This window comes from Phlebotomus papatasi, chromosome 3 (genome assembly GCF_024763615.1).
Source record: "Phlebotomus papatasi isolate M1 chromosome 3, Ppap_2.1, whole genome shotgun sequence".
NCBI classification, from domain to species: Eukaryota; Metazoa; Arthropoda; class Insecta; order Diptera; family Psychodidae; genus Phlebotomus; species Phlebotomus papatasi.
The window spans coordinates 1,513,496-1,526,586 of NC_077224.1; the positions used below are offsets into that span (position 1 = coordinate 1,513,496).

At 31.6% G+C, this 13,091-nt stretch overlaps 1 protein-coding gene across 5 annotated transcripts in view; it reads left to right on the forward strand.

Moving 5' to 3' along the window:
• Positions 1-13,091, forward strand: part of LOC129806406 (uncharacterized) — a 92,760-nt gene that overhangs the window by 7,198 nt on the left and 72,471 nt on the right. For all 5 annotated transcript variants that reach the window (XM_055854971.1, XM_055854967.1, XM_055854968.1 and 2 more), the window contains one exon: positions 3,563-3,680. The gene's annotated coding sequence lies outside the window, so the exon portion shown is untranslated. The remainder of the gene's footprint in view (positions 1-3,562; positions 3,681-13,091) is intronic.

The following is a 13,091-nucleotide window of genomic DNA, read 5'->3' on the forward strand; positions in this document are numbered from 1 at the left end:
TAAAATTATAGATAGAGATTTCACCATTTTAATGCCCCAATAGATAATACGAAAATAGATTTTACAAATCGCAATTGGGTAGTTGCTGGAGTTATTGTTGCTTTTGCTCTTGAGATTGAAACACAGGTGTTTCTGTAGTTTACTTCATGCTCTTTGACTCGGCATTTTTCATATGAACAATGATGAAAAAAAAAATTCTCTGAATTAAAAATTTATGCTAAGTGACTCAATTCTGTGGCTTTGAAAGTGAAAATGACGGAACAATGGCAAATATAATGTCGATTTCTCAAATCGGTTGCACTCGTCAATTTTCGGGGAGATACTCATGTCAAAATTTAAAATGACAGACTACGTCGTTATTTTTTTAACGATTTCTTTTACACCCCTGATTTTATGCTTTACCTTAGCTGAGTCATTATAGAGACTGAATTAGAATTAGAGCAGGGGTGCCAGAACCGTTTGAAACCAAATAAACGTCAAAATAGGTTTATTCAAGGTAACGTTTTGACCATTGACGTACAGTAGAGCCTCGCTATAGTCCATATTTGGTTCCAGATTTGACACTTGAGTCGCACTATAGTCCATGTCATTTTTTAAAATTATCAACGACTTTTAGTATTGAACGAATTTAATATTTAGTTTAATACGTTTATATGACCCACAAACCCTGAGATCTTCCGTGTTATTTGTCCTAAAGACCTGAAGAGTAGCATCTCAAATTTACGCGCAGATTCCCGTAGCAATTTGTCGTCCTGAACTCTTCCAAGGTCTTTTCCACATCATCATTTACATAGAAACGAGGGTTTTTTTCTCTGTACATTGTAAAACTCAGAAATTGAAAGAAAAAACACAAAATGAATAAGAAATTTAAGAAAGCAAAAGATGTTGCCGGAATAGGCAACACCACCTCACTGTAGAGACGCTCACAAAGTATATACTTTTTTACGCGAAATACAGGATCCAGCTGGGAAATTTTACCCGAAATTTAAAGATTGACTCATTATTAATATAAACAGAAACAATCTTTAATGAAAACTAACCAATTTTCATGAAAAACACCGAAGGAAAACCTTTTGAAATTAATTTATTTCCATGGCCGAAATTACACTCAAAGTGGCCGAAATTAAAATCTGGCTGAAATTCGGCACACTTCCCCTAATTGTTTTACCTTTTAAAATTTCCACCTTCCAGTTCCACCCCCAAGAAACACTTTTCTCAACATATCTTTGCGTTTCAAACTATTTCTGAGAAATGATGTCACGCTGTTTGTCTGCATGTCTGTCCATCTGTTCGTTCCTTATCACGCCAAAGGTCAAACGGTTACAGATAGATTCTTGGGGATTCCCTCAATTTCCTCCCACTCCTCCCCTTCCCCTCCAAAACCATGTTTTTTGGGAATTCTTTATACGTTTTTTTATACGAAAATACTATTGAATCATTCATAATAACTGTTTTTCAAGGTCAAAAGTTAAAAAAGCTCTGGCAAGCATATTTCTTAAGCGAATGAGGGCATGTTTGAGCTTTTTGGAAAGGTCTTGAAATTTCCGACAAAACTAAACCGGTTATAATCTATTCTGAACCGATAGTGAAATTGTTCCGAACCAATAAGTTGGACAAAAATGAGTTACATTACTTCTAAGCTGCTTTAGGCAATATTTTAAATGATTTATGAATCGGTCGGTTATAAAGTCAGTTTAAATTAAGTCGGTTATGAACCGGTAAACGATTCGAAAGTGCTTTTGAGAACGTCACGAGTTCCAGTATTTCACAAAACATGAAACGATTTACCATATCTTTTTTTTCTCGAAATATACATTTGGGATAATAAATATATTTGTTTATGAATCATGTTGTTAAAATTACAGTTCAGTCTCTCGAAACTGCCTCATCATTCCCTATGCAATCAAATCAGTCCCGGAAATGCGCATAATCACGGGATAGGGTGTAGTTTTGCTTTAACACTTTAACGACGAGACACTTTTTACGGGCTGAAAATCAACAATAAAAATTAAACTGAGAAACATAATCAATGATAAGTTTTACATCTAACCTTGGAAAGTCCAACAGAGTCTGATTCGGTGTATTTTGTGCTTTTATGAACGATAGGGACAAAAATAGCTCAAAAATTTAAGTAATTTTTCTGACAATACCAATGAATAATATTTTTCGCTTTAATGAAAAATATTACATATGAGTATTCTAATTTTTATTGCCAAAAGGGTTTTGCTTAAAAAAAATTGGAAGTATAAAAAATAAATTATGAATTTGAGAATTTAAAAATTCGCCATTTTTTAGCTTAAATATTTACTGCATAGCAAATAGCTAGAGACTTGCAAAAAATATCCTCGATTCCCTCAACCTTCTACTTTACTATTATGTACAGACATAAGAAAAAAATATCTTTAATTAGTCAGGAAAAATTATTTTCTTTATGGGACACCGGTGTTCCAATCGTCCTTAAAGGGTTAAGGGCAGAATCACATTAACAGTAAAATGCTCACCGTATTTCGTTAATTTACACATTTTAATTGCAATTCTTACGCAAATTTTCCATTATCGTATTACCTTATCTCATACTCGGTGGCACTAGGTGAAAATAATATAAGAAAATTGAAGAAATAAGGTAAAGTGCCCTCGAGTCGACCGGTTCCTCGACTCGACCGGTGGTCATTATTTGAATGTTTTAATGGTGAATTTCTATAAAATTGTCACTGGTTCGTATTATTCAAGGAATGATTGACCTATTAATGTTAGATCATACGCCAAATTTTAGTGCAAATATACATAAATTGGATAAATAATTCTACCGGTTGAATTGAGGAACCGGTCGACTTGAGGGTACTTTACCTTAAAACGAAATTCTATAAACGGTGAGCAAAAAAAACTGTACGAGAAAATAATCGTTTAGCTTTGTTGCTCACCGTTTATCGCATTTTCGTTTTATTTCTTCAATTTTCTTATATTATATTCACCTAGTGCCACCGAGTATGAGATAAGGTAATACGGTAATGGAAAATTTACGTTAGAATTGCAATGAAAATGCGTAAATTAACGAAATACGGCGAGGCTACGGCGAGCATTTTACTCTCAATGTGATTCTGCCTTAAAGCCGGAAAACAAAACTTTGCACAGGTTTTGATTACTTGACACCGCAATCGCAAGTGTTGCTTAAGATTAAGCACAAATGAGCAAAAATTTTAGCTTTTTTAACTGAATTTGTGAAAAACGTTTCTTTCGGTAGGGTAAAGTGGTACAAGTTGGACAGTGGTACAATTTGGACAGGGCTTTTTGTCTTGATAATCTTTGTACTTCATTTTTATTTGTATATTTTTAATGCTTTAGTTTTATAATTTAGTTCCTTGTGCTTAAAAACAAATTTTGTACTGTATTTATCAAGAAAAAAGCCCTGTCCAACTTGTACCGGCGAATTGTCCAACTTGTAACACTAATTCCAAATTATATCACTTTACCCTACTTCCTGTGTAATTCAAAATTTTTCCGACTCAAGAAGTTTATCATATTTTGCAACCTGTAATTTTTTCTCCATTCATTCTTTTTGTAGGTGTTGCCGATGAGTATAAAGATACATAAAAGCCAGAAATTATGCTGGTATCTGCAACAGCCATTCGTGTGTAAGGAGAAAAGCCATCAATAGACTTTTTCATCTCATTTGAAAGAAAGTAAGTTCTGTTTCTTTAACTCTTTTCATCCTATTTTTCTTTTTGTATGATATTTTCTTCATGCGTGTCGCACCATAAGAATTTATTTATTAAAACGCACAAGTTGATCGGACTGATACATAAAATTTAAAATTGTAGTCTAACCAGCTACTTACTTTTGCAAAATACTGCGCTTTCTTTTTCGATCTCGTCGTCATCTTTTGCGCGCCAAAGAGTGGTTGCGGAGACTGTTTTATTATTTATGTTTCATCAGTGTTTTTTTTACTTAGTCTTTTTATTTGCGATATACGCGGGTTCTTTTGCCATGGTGAATTGGTCAGAGGAAAAATATGCACTTGGATGTCTTCTTTCTGTCTGACTTCACCTGTCTTGTGTCTTGTGTCCCAGTTAGGGCCAAGTTCACTCTCTACCTCACCAAACCACTCTGTACGTCTTCCACCATCTATTTGGGTGGTTCTGCTGATACGCACTCCACTGCGATTGCTTTGAGTGAATAAAACATCACCTTCTGCTCAATTCAACGACTCTCTTGAAGTTGCTTCTTTTTCGAAGAGTGCAAATAACCAAAGGAATTTAAAGAGCAGGGCGAGTCTTGAGAAAAAAAACTATTCGAGATCAATAGAGAGTGACTCTTCAGTAGTAATAAATAATATTTAATGGACTTGAGTTAGTGATGTTTTCACATTCATTTCTAACTTTGAAAAAAAAAGATCTATTTGCATTAGCTCAAAATACACATATGAGAGCCAATAAAATTGTTCGAAGACTTATTTGTTAAACACTCTAGCCAATTTCTTTGCCATCACTTTAAATTAGTCATTCATCTTCGTATCGTGTATCGTGTATATGCATTAATTTCTAACTGACACACATCGATTAAATATTTGATGAAACATAAATTAATCTACACGATCAAGACATCGATTAAAGGTGAGAGGGACTTTAAAGGTTGCCCGGGGTAGTTGAAGAAAATTGTGCGCAAATGACCAATTGTCCGTATACAAAAAACATTGTAACAAAATAGTTGTGCAAAAGTCGTTGCTAAGGCGCACTTGAATTGTATAGAGAGGGCAAATGCTGCCTGAAAATTCCAAGTTTGAGAAAAATGCAGCGAAAAAAGATATTAATTGTACATAAACAAATTGCATTTGAGATACAAATATTGCATGTGCAGACTGTTGGCAAACATTTCTAAATGTAGTCAAGTTGTTGAACTCATGCATACAATAGCTCTAAAAAAAAAATTGGATTAATATTAAAACTAATTCCAGTGATTCTGCAACTTTGCAACTTTTTCTTCCACATTGACAAAAAACGACCTAACCAGGCATAAATAATAAATTTGAATACGGTAAATAAAAAAAAAACAAATGATGTTTCTGGTGTGAAGCAATTTGGCAAAACTGACAATCAACTCATTTTTCAAATAGAAGATTCATTTAAAAAGGCAACTTGTTACAAAAAAATGTAGAATTATTATCTCCACAAAAATTAGTCAAAAGAAGCTTGAAAAATTACACCTATATTGAAGAAAATAAATATATTTTTAATAAGAAATTAAATTGCAGCAAAGTCGCAAAAACTGCTTTTGAGTAATCTTCAAAAACATTTCTCTTCATTCAAAAATACGTTGTTAACAAAAAAAGAGCCGAAAGCAGTGTATTTTTTTTAACAATGAGAGGAATTGGATTATGGTCCACAATACACAATAAAAAAAAGGTAATAATTACATAAAAGTTTAACGTGATTATCCTTGTAATGCTACATGAACGTGTGATATTTGTTCGCCATTTATTATTATTGATTTTTAATTATTTTATTTAAATTTGAAAATTCTAACGGCGTTATCACACTTTCACATTAAAATTTTAATGTTTGAGTCACTTAATATTTGAGGTTTTTCTATTTATTGATAAAGAAGTGGACTTGGCCTGCAAAAATAAGTTTAAATTTACCTAAAGCATAAATATTTTTCACATTAAAAAATTAAAGAGAAAATCGCATTAATTTTTCGCATTAATGCTATAAATCAATTTATATCAAATTTTACGGGCCAAGTCTACATTTTTACCAACAAATAGATCAAATTTTGAATATAAAATGATTCAAACACACAAATTACACATTTGGACTCTCACCAGCGACAATTAATGTGAATCATATTAAAATTTTAATGTGCAAGTGTGATAATAACACCGTAAGTTCTGATAAATTTAAAGTGATCTCAATTTTAATTTTCGAGCAATCTCTACACAGTAAAAAAAATTACAAGGCTAATTATTGATTTGCTTTTTTACCACGATTATTCTTGTAAAGTTACACAAATTATGTATTTCAACAAAACGTGTAATCTGAAAATGTGTAATTTAAATTTTATGTAATTGTAAACCGTGTAATCAGCTGGGAATGATTACACAGTTTTTGTATATTTTCTTACATATTTCGTGGTAAATTACACTGTTTTTAAATAAAAGGTATACAAATTACACAGTGTTCAGACAAAATGTGTACAAATTACACAAATGTGTATTAGTTCACATGATTACATGTTTAATGTAAAATTTACATTGAAAATCATGGTAAAGCTGCCAGAAATTTTTTACTGTGTGGAGCCACTCTTAAGCTTTCTACACACTGTGAGAAATTTACGTCAAAATTTATCATCAAAATTTGATTTTGTTGTAAATCACTAACCATAACCATGTTAATAAATATATTTTGAAGAAAACATTTTATCAAATTTATATCGTTACTTTAAAGACCTCTACATATTGTACTTAAAAAAACCGTCTTCCATGTTCTACATATTGTAAGTAATCTATGTCAGAAACTGCATTTTTGACAGAATTTTGACGTTTCCACCTACAGCATTGGAACCAATTTCTTTCAAAAGGGCATTTTTGACGAAAATTTCTCCGAATGTGTAGAGACCTTAAAGTTGACAAACAATAATATATTTTAATGATTTTATTAAAATGTTTACTGGATTCAAGCATTAAAATGATATGTTTAGAGAGCAATAATGCTTCAAATAGCTTCAATATGGATTTGAATATTGAAGTAATGGCCTTTACGCACTAGGGAAATTTATGAACATAGGGTAAGTGTACCAAATTCCGGCCAGCTTGCATAATCTCGGCCACTATTTTTGTTCCTCATATTTCCATGAATTTTTAGTTTTTGCATACCCTAGAGATTATACAATGCAAAAAAATAACAAAAAATATCGCTTCGATGAACGATATGATGTGAAAAAGACTTTGGAAGAACTCCGGAAGGGCAAGGAACTATGAGAATGAAAGTGGCCGAAATAGGGTACCAAAGCTATGTTTACATTTTTATTCAAATTTACTTCAAATTTAATTTAATTTAATTATTTCAAATTTTTTATTCACATTTTTATTTAAAATGTATTAAGAATGATTTTAGAAAACATAAAGACGATAAACTGTGTACAAGGTTCCAAGCAACACTTCTTAGAAAGAAATAACGAAAAAAACAATTTGTAAATAAAAATATCGCATTTTAAACTTAGGACCTTGGCGATTGCATGCAACTATGCCGAAATTTGGCACGTAGTAGTGGCATTTGTAAGTAGTGTACAATTTCTTGAAGAAATGTTGACAGTTTTTCAGGTATAAGCGAAATCAGTCTGCTATAATAATTGCAAATAAGATAAATAAATTCCCTAGTGTGTAGAGACCACAATCTTTTGCTATCTTACATTGTCAAAAGTTTTTGAAAATTCTCATAATAAATCTGAATTTTGAAGAAAATATCTAGAATGTGTAGGCAAATATGGCCCCTATATAATTACCAGCCTCTCCTATAAGAACTTATCATAAATATGAAAAATATTAAAGTAAATTGTCTACGCTTGTATTGAAAGGATCTATCAAAATTTATTCAATAATACAAAATATGGACATAACCTTCTTTTGAGTGTAGAGGCCTTCAATATTCAAATGCATATTGAAGTATTTTGAAGCATTTTAATTCAAACAATTTATTTTAATGTTTAAAATCTCTGCACAGAAAAAAATATTTTGTAAAAATGTTCGTAAATGTTTGTGAATTCCTATGGGGGAGTAAGCAAATGCTCGTGAATCGTATAACCCACAAACATGTTCGTAAAAGTTTCTACTTTTTTCACAAACATTGTTCGTAAAATGATCACTTGACGAGCATTTGTTGTATTTTTACAAATATTTGTTCGAAAATGTTCGTAAACACACAAGAAAATGTTCGTAAAATTTTGTCATTTGTTCGTAAATGTTTGTTTTCCTGTCGATTTACGAACATTTACGAACAAATGACAAAATTTCATGAACACTTTTTGTGTGTTTGAACACTTACGAACAAATGTTTGTAAAAGTACAAAAAATGTTCGTCAAGTAATCATGTTACGAACAATGTTTGTGAAAAAAGTACAAACTTTTACAAACTTGTTTGTGGGTTATACGATTCACGAGCATTACGTAACTCCTCCATAGAAATTCACAAATATTTTCGAACATTTTTACAAAATATTTTTTCTGTGTATGCATTGAAATAAAATTCATTATGTTATTTATAAATTTTAAGGAAAAATATGGTACAAATTTTATTTAATATTTTCTTCAAAATATCTTCATTTTCTTCTTGTGAAAAATTAGTTAATTCTATTAGTAAAGAGAAAAGTATTTGTGGAAGTTTATTGGTATAATATACTAGAATCGGTAAACTGATGCGATCTTCTTAGAGAATCATCCTGAAGGGGAATTCTGTAAAATGTGACAATGTCATTTGACAAATTTTCTTTGTAAATTTGGTAGCAGAACAATATTAAAACCCAATGTGCATCGAATCGCCATTGGAAGGAGTTCTACGAACCCCTAATTATCTGATAAATATTTGATTTTCTATTAATTTTTCCAAATTTACTAGAGAAAAATTTTCAAATTTGTCTTATGGACATGGTATACTCTTACAGAATTTCTCTGCTGGTCAGGACTTCCCTCTTTACTTGCCTGAATATCACAGAACCGATGGGATAATTTAGAAGATCATCTTGGTTTAATAGTTCTACGATTTTTAGAAAAGAAAACAGTTAAGTTTTTACCAGGAAAATTTTCTAGGGTGTCTTCAAACACTGAGTGAGAGAAATTCGGAAAAGTTAAAATAACATTCTGGAAATGTTAATTTTACCCTGCAGTATTGATCCAAAATCAGTGTAAATATTACCCTTTTCAGGTGTATTGGGGATTAAAATTACCCTTTTTCATGTTAATTTTACCCTTTAAAAGGTGTAAAATTAACATTAAAAAATGTTGATATATTTTTACAACTAAAAAGTGTTAAAATTATGAGGAAAAAAGTGAATCGCACCCTTTTTTTCTCAGTGTAGGAACACTGCCAATCATTGGTGCTCTTCACTTATTTCCCTTATCACAATTTTCTTTTATGTTGTATTATAAATTTAAAATTTAAAGTGTGTAATTATCCCCTTATTATCAAATTATTTGAGCATTTGAAAATCTCTGGAATTTTATGTGCTCAAGTGTAAGAAAAATAAACATAAAAAGACACCTAATTCAATGTGCATTTTAAAATGTTCCCATTGTAAAAACTAAGAGTTTCGCTGTCGTTTTCACGCTGCAACATAATAATTTTAAAATGACTCACGGGTGATGGTTAATTATTTATGTGAAAAAATGGCTACAACGTTGACTCAAAAGACTAATGTTTAAGTGAAAATATGAGAATTGAATTTGCATAAATTATAGGAGGTATTCTAATTATGGATTTTTCCTACGAAATATGTAATTTTATTTCACTCAATTGGGTCACTTTGGAGGAGATAATTTTCAAATTAACAAGAGATTTTCAAATGATAGTGAATGCACAATTTTCATAGATTTTTCTCAGCTCGTTTTTGACATTAACTATTAGATGGTGAAAAAGAAAAGTATAAGAGGAGAATGAAAGAGGAGAAGATAATTTTCTATGCAAAATAATAATGATTTATGATGAAAATAGTTGGATAAATTGCACCTTCTTACCTTTAAGGCATTTAATTTGAAATCATGCCACAATTTTTGAGATATAGACAGCTCTTTTTGGATGAATATTTACCTTTAGAATTATCTATCTATATACATAATATCTGGTGAGAAATCACATATAAGATTCACTCAACATATTGATACCATTCCTCAGAGGTTTTAATCTCTTAGCTATCCATTACCTATTAGTCATATTGTGCATGCAAAATTCTCATCATTTGAAGACCCTTTTTCCACCGATCTCTCGTGACTTGATTTTCTCTTTTCATCTGCTAATGCAGACTTTTCACGAGGGTCTTATATCTTAAAGCCACAATTGTTATATGGATTGTGTGACGGCGGTAAATCCAATATTTATAGTAAATAACGAACCAATTACTGTTTTTCTATTGTGGTGTCGATATGTCAATTACCCACTAAGAAATTTCATAAGGGAAAATATGCAATATCTCTCTCATGTTGCACATACCAAAAAAAAAATCAACAAGTAAAAAGACGCACAAAGAGGTTTGTTATTTATGTATAATAGAGTCTTTGGGAGCCTTTTCAAACGCCACTTTTTTTTTCGACATCAGCATTTTGTGGTTACAAGAGAAAAATTTTAATCATGTGATTGAATCACCATTTACATCACTTTCTTTACCCAGGAAGGTTGTTAAAGTGTCTTGTGGCAGGAAGTTTGGTTAAGAGAAAATAATATAGATTTTTATTATTAGTAATAATATTAGATTTATTTACATTCAATTTACTTGTTCCAGTAAAATTAGAAACTTGCCCTACAATTTTGTAGAATTGTGGGACTTTCATTTGAATTCAAAGTACTACTAACGGAGATTTCTAGAACCAGCATTACACGGACTTCAAACCTAAGACCGTCTTCAGACTATAAGTTTAGCCTAGTTTCGGAAGGACTCAAAATACTAAATCGACAACGAAACCTTCCGAGGCATCTGTCATGGCTTGACTACCGGCAGATTCCTTTCACGTATTTCGTTCTTGGCCACCATAATTTAAGATTAACATTATTGTGTGTAGGGAAGAACCAAGACGTATGGGACAAAGATAGTTTGAGACACAACGAATTTTTTATTGATTAGGGGAGACCGGGGCACAATAAACCAGAGGTAGAGTTAGCATTTACATTCCCTTAAATATTGATAAGCCTAATCCTGTTATCCTACAATTCAGAATTTTTTTTTCAATATAAAGTGGCCATACCGGTGTATTTTTGATCTCAAGAATCAAGGAGATAAACTCCCTCCAGGTGCATCAGGGGTGGTTATCCTTTCAGGACAGGAAAATACGAATATTTTTCCAAAGCTTTCGACGCTTTTGTATTTTTGATGCTAGAGTTTCTGGTCTAGTTTTTGAACATGTGACTTGCCAGTCCAGATATTATGGTTTGAATTTCGGTTCCTGCCTCCTAAAGTTAATAAAAAGATATTTTTCACTTGGATAACGATTATCTACTTTTATCTGTAAGATGATAAATACGGAAATAGCCAACGAAACAGATATACCTAGCAAGCCTTCCGTAGAAAGATAAAACTGCCAATGTATTTCCACTAATAAACGGATAATAGTTAAGTGAAGAAGTACTATTGATTTAGATCTTCCGGTGTTCGTCAGGGACAGCTTCTTTTCCTCAATTAAAAACTCAAAATTTTACTCCAAAGCTTTCGACCCTTGGCATGGGTCTTCCTCAGTGGGCTGGGAAATGTTTTATTGTGTTTTCAGAATCTTTTTTTAACAGTTTTTCATTTGTGACGTCTGTAAGCAGACGTTAGACATTTCGCAATTAATTAAAAAAAAATCTGAATTGATTGAGTAGAAAAAGATGAAAAATTTTTTAAAAAAGAGATTCTGAATACACAATAAAACATTTCACAGTCCACTGAGGAAGACCCATACCAAGGGTCGAAAGCTTTGGAGTAAAATTTTGAGTTTTTAATTGAGAAAAAAACTGCCCCCGGCGAATACCGGTAGATTTGCATCTAATGTAATCCGTCAGATACCCCACCTATAGAAGTACTATTGATATTCCTACACTGAGAAAAAAAGAGGGTGCGATTAACTAATTAATTAATTTTAACACTTTTTAGGTATAAAAATATATCAACATTTTTTAATGTTAATTTTACACCTTTTTAAGGGTAAAATTAACATGAAAAAGGGTACATTTAACCCCTAATACACCTGAAAAGCATAATATTTACACCGATTTCGGATCAATAATGCAGGGTAAAATTAACATTTCCGGAATATTATTTTAACTTTTTTTCGGATTTCTCTCAGTGATATAGATATCACTATCTAGGTGATATAGATTTTTTTTTCAAAATGTTGCTTCAAAATGTACCAATTACAAAAATGACAAAAAAATATTAAAAAGTACAGAGCCCGCTTTCTAATCCGGATCTCCGTAATCCGGACAAGTTCTCGATGGTTACATTTAAAATACTTTTGAGGTTATGTATACATGCGTGTTCAGCAATGAAAATGAACTATTCTGCGATGTTTTTGTTTAATAAATGAAGTATAATAGAATAGACTTCTACAATTTTGTCTTTTTAATCTTCTTTAAAAGTTTTATTCTAATTTTACAAAAAAAATCTTGTATTATATTTTCGAGACGTTGAACAAATTCAAAAAATCCATCCGGATTACGAAGCGGACATCTGTTATTTTGTCTCCCAATCATCCGGATTACAAAGCGGACACTGTATTTCCCTTTATGTGTATCATATGAAGTAATATTTGGTATGTAACAGTTCACAATTTCAACTAAAAAGGTAATGGCAAATGGAAATTAGCCATATCTACTCTGGCCGAGGCACATTTATCCGGTTCGTCTTGCTCTTTTCATTGTCGTCCCTAAAACAGATCACAGGTTTTACGGTTTTGAACTACACGATTTTATACAGCCAATATTTTAATGCTACTTATAAAATATAAGAAACATTTGAATATAAAAAACACCAAAAAACATAAATCAAACCCCTGACAATTTGCCTGACCAGTTTTGGTGAGAGTGTGAGGCAGTTTCAGACACCTATAATTTATAAACTATATTAAAGGTTAGGGGAAAGCGCGCTGCCTGAGGATAACCCAAGCTTCGAACAACTCAATTTTTTTTCTATGTTCCTAATGGAATTCCCTTTGAGCTCTTTTCTGGAAACTTGAGACATTAGACTATCTATCTCTTAAAAAATAGTATTATAGGGTAATATGGGTTAATTCGGAATCATGTCTATTTTGGAATTTTCAGATTTTCTCACTGTTTCAGATGGTCAAAGAGAAAAAGAAAACCACGAAGAAGTACAAAACTTTGCATTCAAGAGTACTCTTCGTTGTTTTTTCCTGTTAT